Source organism: Ailuropoda melanoleuca, chromosome 11 (assembly GCF_002007445.2).
Source record: "Ailuropoda melanoleuca isolate Jingjing chromosome 11, ASM200744v2, whole genome shotgun sequence".
NCBI lineage: Eukaryota > Metazoa > Chordata > Mammalia > Carnivora > Ursidae > Ailuropoda > Ailuropoda melanoleuca.
Genome location: NC_048228.1, coordinates 27,585,755 through 27,595,678, shown reverse-complemented (window position 1 = coordinate 27,595,678; position 9,924 = coordinate 27,585,755).

Genomic DNA, 9,924 nt, shown 5'->3' with positions numbered 1-9,924 from the left:
AAATGTGAATTTAAAGAACATCACAGAAAAATTAAAATAAAATTTTAAAAAAGAACATAATAGGGGCGCCTGGGTAGCGCAGTCGTTAAGCGTCTGCCTTCGGCTCAGGGTGTGATCCTAGTGTTCTGGGATAGAGTCCCACATCAGGCTCCTCCGCTATGAGCCTGCTTCTTCCTCTCCCACTCCCCTGCTGTGGTCCCTCTCTCGCTGGCTGTCTTTCTCTGTCACATAAATAAATAAAATCTTAAAAATAAATAAAAAAACATAAAAGATGGATAAATAGCAGGGTTGATCAGATCTTATGATGCCTTTGAGGTACAGAATGTTTTTATGTAGCTAAAATCTCTAGATTTGTCCCCTTGTGGTTCCTAGTGCTTTCATGTTTGAAAAACATGACATATAAAACATTTTAAAATACAAAATGATATTTGCACATGGTAAGACGTTCAAACAAAAGAGGAGAAAAGTAGAAAGTAAAAGACCTCATCAACACTCCCCCATTATCCTTTACACTGAGGTAGTCATTTTTCTATGTATAATCAAATATGTATATATACATGGTTTAAGAAATTTATAAATAGAATATTTTCTGCAGCCTGCATTTTCTTTTCCCACATTTGGATCTACTCCAGAGATTGAGGTTTTAAATGACAGTAAGAATTTCTTTTAGGAGGCAGAATTATAGAGATAATAAAAAGATCAGTGGTTAAAAAAAAAAAATCAGTGGTTGCCAGGGGCTGGGGAAGAGTAGGGATGAACAATGGAGGAGCACAGGGCATTTTTAGGGCAGTGAAACTATTCTCTATGATCCTATAATGCTGGATACATGACATTATGCATTGGTCAAATCCTATAGAACTGTACAAAACAGAGTGAACCGTAATGTAAACTATGGACTTTAGTTAATACTAATGTATCAATATTGGTTTATCAATGGTAACAAATATACCACACTAATACAAGATATTATTAATAGGAGAAAATATGTGTGCGTGTGTGTGTGAGAGAGAGAGAGAGAGAGATGTGGGAACTCTGTATTTTCTGCCCAATTTTTCTGCACACATAGAGCTGCTCCAAAAAAAGAAAAAAAAAGCCTATTAAAAATTTTTCATTTAGAAAAACTATTTTGTAAACTATTTTTGTAAAGCTTTGTATAGGATATTTTAGAGCTGGAAGCTAGAGGTCAAATATTAGGTGGGTTGTTGCTATGGTCCAAGCATAAATTGATTAGTTCTAAGGTACCAAGTTAAATCAGTTTGAAAAGATTTGTAATACTGCACCTAAGGAGTCTTAAATGGAATTTACTGTGTTCTTTTGTTTGAAGTAGGCTCCACGCCAGCATAGAACCCAACATGGGGCTTGAACTCATGACCCTCAGATCAAAACCTGAGCTGAGATCAAGAGTCGGATGCTTAACTGGCTGAGCCACCCAGGTGCCTTTAGTGGAATTTAAAGTTTGTGATTTAAAGTAGTCTGTCAGAAATACTGTTAATCAGGGGTAGAAAAAAAAAACCCAAAAAACAAAAAAAACCAGTATGTTTTTCTTTTTAAAGATTTTATTTATTTGAGAGAGAGAGAGAGTGCTTGTGCGCAAGAACAGGAGGGGATAGGGGCAGAGAGAGAGGGAGAAGCAGGGTCCCTGCTGAGCAGGGAGCCCTATATGGGGCTCGATCCCAGGACCCTGGGATCACGAGCCAAAGGCAGACGCTTAACTGACTGAGCCACCCAGGCATTCCCCCCCCCTCCCGAAACCCAATATGCTTAAGAATTATGAGAACAGAAAGGAAATATGGCTGAAAAGATGTGAATAGCCATGACTGACATGTTGGATATTTTTTAAGTTAACAGGACATGGAGGAATCAGAAAATTATTCATCTACTATACTTGCTGTTGCTTATATTCTTAAACCATTTATCTCCAAGTTTTTGTAACCTAGATATGTCCTAACAACTCAGTCCTTAACAAGGTATTACTGGGTGCTTTTAAATAGCATGATTCCATACAAAATTCAGCTATCTCAAATTTATTCTATGTATGACAGTATTATCACAAAGCATTAGTTTCCTGTTTTCTTTACTGCCTAATTCGTCACACTTGAAGTAGGCTAGTTCCATAAACTTGAGGTAAATAAGAATCAGTTCTATTATTTTAATGATGACATATGAAGATTACAGTAAATATGGAATTTCTATGGCAAAAAAGGTGGCTTCCAGAAAAGGAAAAGAAACTTCAAAGGTCTACAGAATCAAGCTTTTTATTATGTACGTATGCATATATCTATGTTTGTATTTACTTAACTGCAATCTTTTTTTAGTCAATGACTGCAAAAGTGGCATCTCAGTATAGTCACTTACCATGGTTTGAGTCACAATTTTTCAACTTTATAATGACACAAAAGCAACGTGCATTCAGCCGAAACTGTACTTCAAATTTTGAATTAGGGTTTTCTTCTGGGCTAGTGGTATGTGATTAGGATACTCCCCTCTAGTGATGCTGGCCAGTCGCGAAATCACCAGCATCAACCACCAATACACGTACAGCTATTCTGCACCACTACAACTGTTGTTTTTCACCTTCAATATTCAATAAACAGGTGACATATTTGTTATGAACTAGGCTTTGTGTTACACGATCTTGCCCATCTGTAGGCTAATGTAAGTGTTCTAAGCACGTTTAAGGTAGGCTAGACTAAGCAATGATGTTCGTTAGTTAGACTATTAAATAAGTTTGCAATTTACAATATTTTCAACTTACGATGGGTTTGTTGGGGCATAACCCCATTGTAAATTGAGGAAGAATTGTATACACTCCTAGAATTAGAGTAGAAAGGCTTTTTCAAAGCTCACTCTACTCCACCCCATGTCTCTAGGAATTTCCTACTAGGCAATTCTACATACTGCTTGTTTTTAGTACCAGGAAGTATTATGGAAAATAAATTTAAAAGTTTACCATATGTTATTAATTTACCAATACCAGTTTTGTTTCTCTAACTTTGCCTTTATTTCCAGTTTGCTGCATTTCCTCTTAGAACTGTGGGTAAGGCAAGGCAGTTAAAATGTGGTTCCTCATGAAGAAAGGGGAAGTATAATGTGACACCAAACACCAAAATCAAAATACTTTTTAAAAAGTTTTGTTTATCCCTTTAAAAATGTCTGAATAAATAAACTGATATATTTAAGAAAAAATCTTTTTAAAAATTTGCTTAGTTTCTGATGTAATAATTATTCATTTAACCCCAAACTACAGCCCAGGAGGGTAGGCCTGCAAATAATTTGTTCAGATATACAGGCATACCTAAGAGATATTGTGGGTTCAGTTCCAAACCACCATAATAAAGCAGATATCTCAATAAAGTGAGTCAAATAAATTTTTTGGCTTCCCAGTGAATATAAATCATGTTTACACTATACTGTATACTGTAGTCTACTAAACGTGCAATAGCATTACGTCTAAAAAAAAAAAAAACCACTGTACAAACCTTAGTTAAAAATCCTTTATTACTAAAAATGCTAACCATCATCTGAGTGAGTTATAATCACTGATTACAGATCACCAAGACAAAGAATAATTAAGTTTGAAAGATCCTAAAAATTACCAAAATGGGACAGACACACAAAGTGAGCAAATGCGGTTGGATAAATGGTGCCGACAGACTTGCTCTACGCAGGGTTTCCACACGCCCTCAGTGTGTAAAACACGGTATCTGTGAAGCACTGCGGAGCCAAGCACAGTAAGAATGCCACGCGGGGTGTCCCGGTCATCTCATCTTACTGTTCCAGTCCATCGGTCTGCAATTCCTTTACGTCTCTCTCATCTGGGGTTTCGTATTTCCTTACAGGCCCTACTTCTTCATTGAATCCTCATTTAGGTGGCACACATTCTTCGTTCGCTTCTTGAGAAACGATGTATGGAGTGTGTATTTTCTGAGACCTTTTAGGTTTGAAAATAACTTTATTCTAGCCTCATAATTGATTAATAGGTTGGCTTCTGTAGAATTCTATGTTAGAATTCATTTTCCCTCAGAATTTTGCAGCACTGCTCTATTATCCTTTTGTTTCCAGAGCTGCTGCTGAGAAGTCCAGAATGTTCACCTTTGTGTGTATCATATGAAACCAGCTTTATTTTCTTGCTATAAACTTGTACAATCTACTCTTCGTCTCTCTACTTGCCATCTTTGTAGAGCGAAGCAAGGGTAGAAGGAGATACACAGAACAAGTCCCGAAATCTGTATGGGGTCCCCTTAATAGATCCCCAAGAGCCACATGTGATTGGCACTGACACACTGCACTATCATCCCGCTGACCACGCAGCCCTACAGCAAGCGCTGTAAAAAACCGAGCGCGGCTACCATGAACAAGGCGTGCGAACAGTGAGGTAAGGTAATTACGACAGTGAGAGAAGATAACACAACTGTGCACGTGTGTGTGCCAGGTGGGTTTAGCTGCTTCGGATGTATTAATCCACTGAATTAGTATATACAATACAACCTTAAGAGGTACATATTATCTCTATTTTTATAGGTCACATAGTTTATTTTGGCAGAGCCAGAATTCTCGTCTAACCAGTGTAGCTCCAAAGTCTATGGTCTTAACTGTGATGTTATACTACCATGTGGTAGTAGTTTCTTGTGGTTATATTGCTTTTAAATACCTTTTCTTGATGAAATAAAAAGTTGGCAAACCTATGTTGATTATCTCAATTAAAAAACTTATTGGTTAAATCTAAAAACCTGGAGATCACCAGTTTGTGGTGCCAGTAGAGAGCAAGAAAAATGAAAATTTGAGAAGATAACTGATGAAACATGGTCTTGGAGGTATGAGCTCTAGAACACAGGATGCAGAAGACTTGGAGAGCAGGGCAGATGCTAATTATAGGAAGAATTACAGCCACGTTTAGAGATGCTGGTGAGGAGAGCTTATCTGTCAACTAAAATGCAGGGTCATCGAAGCTCAAAATAAGCCTGGTAGTGACAATTAGAAGGCTTAATAAATAAGTAATATAAAATAGTGAAGATTTAAAGGAATAAAAAAGTAAATAAGTAAATAAAAAGTAAAAAAATAAATAAAAGTAAATAAATCTAGGAATGGACAAACTAGAAAAAGAGATGGTTTCAACACTAAATATCCTGATAAAGTCAAAGAATAAGTTTGGTAGGAGTAAGGGAACAGAAGACGTATGAACAGATATACAAGGTTGTAGTCAGAAGGTAGTATTTCTGGGGGCGCCTGGGTGGCTCAGTCGTTAAGCATCTGCCTTTGGCTCAGGGCGTGATCCCGGCGTTCTGGGATCAAGCCCTGCGTCAGGCTCCTCTGCTGGGAGCCTGCTTCTTCCTCTCCCACTCCCCCTGCTTGTGTTCCCTCTCTCGCTGGCTGTCTCTCTCTCGGTCAAATAAATAAAATAAAATCTTTATTAAAAAAAAAAAGAAGGTAGTATTTCTGAATTTAAGATCTCAAAGCCAGAGTAAAGGCTCATTCATTGATGAGGATGATGATACTGATGATAGGAACCATTCATTAAGCACATGAAAACAATTAATTATATCTAGTCATAACAACCATTAACGTCAGCATTTTACAGAGGAGAAACTGAGGCTCTAACAAATTTTCAATAAAACTCAAGTTTTTTCAATAGATTTTAACAAGATAACTCTAAAATTCATACACAGTTATCTATAACTGGCATTTCCAAGATAATTTTGAAGAAAATACGTCATTAATTAATTGTTAACATCCTTCTGAGTATTAACACGATAAAGCTGTAGCAATTTTAATAATGTGGCAATGTCACAGAAGTCAAACAAACTGATAGAAAAGAATAAACTATCCACAGATGTGTGGAAATCTGATTTGAGATCAGTGACATAAAAGAAGTTAAAACTATTCAATAAATGCTTCTAGAACAATTGTACAATTATAAATAAAACAAAATTAGATCTATACCTCATGCACAAAAATAGCTTGATTAAAATCCTAAACATGATAAGAATTTTAAACATTTAGTAAAAAGACTGATAAAAATCTTTGTTATTTTGGGGGCGCCTGGGTGGCACAGCGGTTAAGCATCTGCCTTCGGCTCAGGGCGTGATTCCGACGTTATGGGATCGAGCCCCACATCAGGCTCTTCAGCTATGAGCCTGCTTCTTCCTCTCCCACTCCCCCTGCTTGTGTTCCCTCTCTCTCTGGCTGTCTCTATCTCTGTCGAATAAATAAATAAAATCTTAAAAAAAAAGAAAAAAATCTTTGTTATTTTGAGGTGGCAAAGGATTTCCTTAAACAAAATCTCCAGAGTGCAAAATATAATTGAAAAGATAAAAAATCTGACATTAAAACTACATTTCAGTATAAGAAAAGACACCATAAACCAAAGTCAAAAGAAAAGGCTTAGACTGGAAGAAGACAGGCAACAAAAATAACCAACAAGGTATTATTTTCCAGAGAATACAAATCAATGGAAAAGATGAGCAAAGCATCAGCAAAATGGGGAAAGACGCACGGAGATGTCCAGGAGGCATTTGGGATTTGCAGTACAAGAGAAATCTGGGCTGGAAATAGAGATCTGGGCTATGTCGACTTATTGATCACATTTGAATTCATGGGACTAGATAAGCTTATAGAAGGAAGACTGTAAAGAAATTAGAGACTTGGGTCTAGCTAGGACACAAAGTAGGCAGAGGATTTACTAATCCTCATTCAAATTCTTAACACTAAATAATGATTCCTTTAGCTTTGTTCACACACTTCGGCCTTCTCTAACCATAAAATATCTTTATGTCTTTTAAAGATGGCGTCTAAATGTAAGAAATAAACACTAATAAAACCAGATTTTGTTGGATACCACGTCAGAAAGTGGTTAGATAAGCCTATCACATCTGTGTAGAATATTATTTTCAGCCCCTCTGTTTCATGTACTGCCAAGAAGGCAGGGTTGTGGAAATGAAATGCAAATTTAAAAATATGAATGAAACAAGATTTAAATTAAAGTAAAAGAAATCTAAGAGGGACGCCTGGATGGCACAGCGGTTAAGCGTCTGCCTTCGGCTCAGGGTGTGTTCAGGGCGTGTTCCCGGCGTTATGGGATCGAGCCCCACATCAGGCTCCTCTGCTGTGAGCCTGCTTCTTCCTCTCCCACTCCCCCTGCTTGTGTTCCCCCTCTCGATGGCTGTCTCTATCTCTGTCAAATAAATAAATAAAATCTTAAAAAAAAAAAAATCTAAGAAAATATTCCCTATAATACACAGTAAGAATTTTATTGATGGAGTTAGGAACTAACAAATTTTATACATTAATGTAGTTCGTGTAATGCAACTTCTCTAAATTTTAAGAAGAAAAGAAAAGAAAAGAAAAGAAAAGAAAAGAAAAAAGAAAAAGAAAAGAAAAGATATGTGGATAAGACTTCCACTCACTACATTTCTTCTACTTGGAAATAGCAAACCAGCTATCCACATAAACTGCTCAGGAAAGCCATTCACAAAAGAACTACATACTGGGACGCCTGGGTGGCTCAGTCGTTAAGAGTCTGCCTTCCGCTCAGATCATGATCTTGGGGGTCATGATCCCGGGGTCCTGGGATGGAGCTCCACATCGGGCTCCCTGCTCATCAGGAAGCCTGTGTCTCCCTCTCCCACTCCCCCTGCTTGTGGTCCCTCTCTGGCTGTCTCTGTCAAATAAATAAATAAAATCTTAAAAAAAAAAAAACCTACATACTGTATAATTCCTTTTATATGAAGTCCAAGAACATGCAAAGCAAGACCGAATAGTAGTGGTGGTGCTGGTGGCAGGGGGACATGGCTGGAAAGGGCACAAAGAAGCTCCCTCGGGTGTTGGATATATTCTATATATATTTACCTGTGCAGTGGTCACATCAAATTGTACCTCTGGCACCTGAACATTTTATCATGATGTATCTCTTAACTGAAGTATTTATTTTTTAATTCCTTTACATAGAAACCTTAGAAGCCTAAAGAATCTCACTCAACACAGCTTATTTTGCCCTTGTCAAGACTACAAAGCCTTTCTAACTAAGAAACAAGTATTTAGGGACTATCTTCAAGCCTTTCTTCCCCTGATTTGCCTCACTCCCAACCCACCTCTAGGTCAATCATCTCCCCAAGGGTACTTCTACGTCTCATCAACAGAGATTAAAGATAACCCCTAAAAGAACAAGCCAGAGGACAAGGATATCTTAGAATATCATATTCATAATAAACAAGCTTCAGGGTCCTACTTTCACCAAACCAAAAGTAAGCTCCCAAAATGAAACTGAAAAGAAATCCTAATGTAAACAACCTTTTGATCATCACTTTGTATATAACCTACATTGCTCTGGTCCACGAACCTGTATCTAAACATTTTCTTTGAATTTCCATTTTAATTGTATTTTGAACAGGGTAAAATGATTTTTAAAAAATGGGTTTATCTAGACTTCAACTAACTCTTACTGACGGCTATTATTATTATTATTTTTTAGTGAAAAACCATCACATATGAGAGTCCAGAGAACAAAAAGTTACTTTAAAAAAAATGTCTTCCCGGGTAGTNTTTTAGTGAAAAACCATCACATATGAGAGTCCAGAGAACAAAAAGTTACTTTAAAAAAAATGTCTTCCCGGGGCGCCTGGGTAGTGCAGTCGTTAAGCGTCTGCCTTCGGCTGAGGGCGTGATCCCGGCATTTCGGGATCGAGTCCCACATCGGGCTCCTCCGTTGGGAGCCTGCTTCTTCCTCTCCTACTCCCCCTGCTGTGTTCCCTCTCTCGCTGGCTGTCTATCACATAAATAAATAAAATCTTTAAAAAAAAATGTCTTCCCTTTCTAACTTTAAAATGAAAATACCAGGGGAAAAATACAGAGGAAAACATATTTATTACAACTGGCTGTTAGGTCACACAAAATGAAAGATTGCACCATGAGCAGCTCGTTGGTATTGTATATTACTGGTCAGGTGGAGCTCAGAACGGTAAGGAGGCACCGTCTTAAGACAGCACACCACATACACAACATGAAATCAGCAAGTGCGTTACTTCGGATGTTTCAATTCAGTAAAAATAGGAAGCAAAGTCATGCAAACATCAAGGAAAGCGCGGCATGGAAGTAAGGCTGTCTCCTTCAATTTTTAAAAAGATATTAATACACATAATTAAATTTAAAGATATTCACGGATACTTTAGCTAGTAGCAGAAATCCTGCAACATAAAAGTCACTTGAAAGGTTTATATTCTTTTACCACTTTCTTAGTTTTGGTTAACTGAAAAAAGAAAAAAGATCTGCAGAAGGAACTGAAAGTATCTAAAGAAGGACTACCACGGGTCCTATCTAAGGAGCAAAGCCCCTCGGTGTTGCACCAAACCGCTAGCTTTCAGCAGTTCGTCGTTCGGGTATTTTAACTGTTTAAACACCTGGCTTGTAGGGGTGAGGGAACGGAGTCAGGCGCCCGGGGCAGCCGAGGAGGGTGCGCTCGGGGAGTATGCGGTCCTAGGGCCAGGGCACCCGGCGGTTCCGCGCAGAAGGGCCGGCACGAGAGGCCGAAGGAAACGGCGACGCCCGGGGAGACTCACTCGGAAAGGCGCGCTCCGGTTACAAAGCACTCTCGCGTGCTTTATCTCATCGGGCGCAGCACCCCGTCTGGGGGCCTCCAGCGTCTACAGACGTAAACGGCCCAACGGGACCGCAGCCCCCTTCAGCGCCGAGACCCCGCGGAGGCCCTCGCTCACTCCCGCACTCCCGCCGCTCCGCACCTCGCGGCCGCGCGCACCCCCTCGGCGTCCGCGGGGCGCGCACGTCACTCGCCCGCTGCCAATCGGCGCCCAGCAGGTCAACCTCCCCACCGAGGGCCCCCGGCGCCGCCCCCTGCTGTCCGCCGCGGGACCCAGGCCGCGACGCCCGCTGGCCGCTTCCGCTCTCGGCGCAGGCGCGACAGCTCGGCCGGAG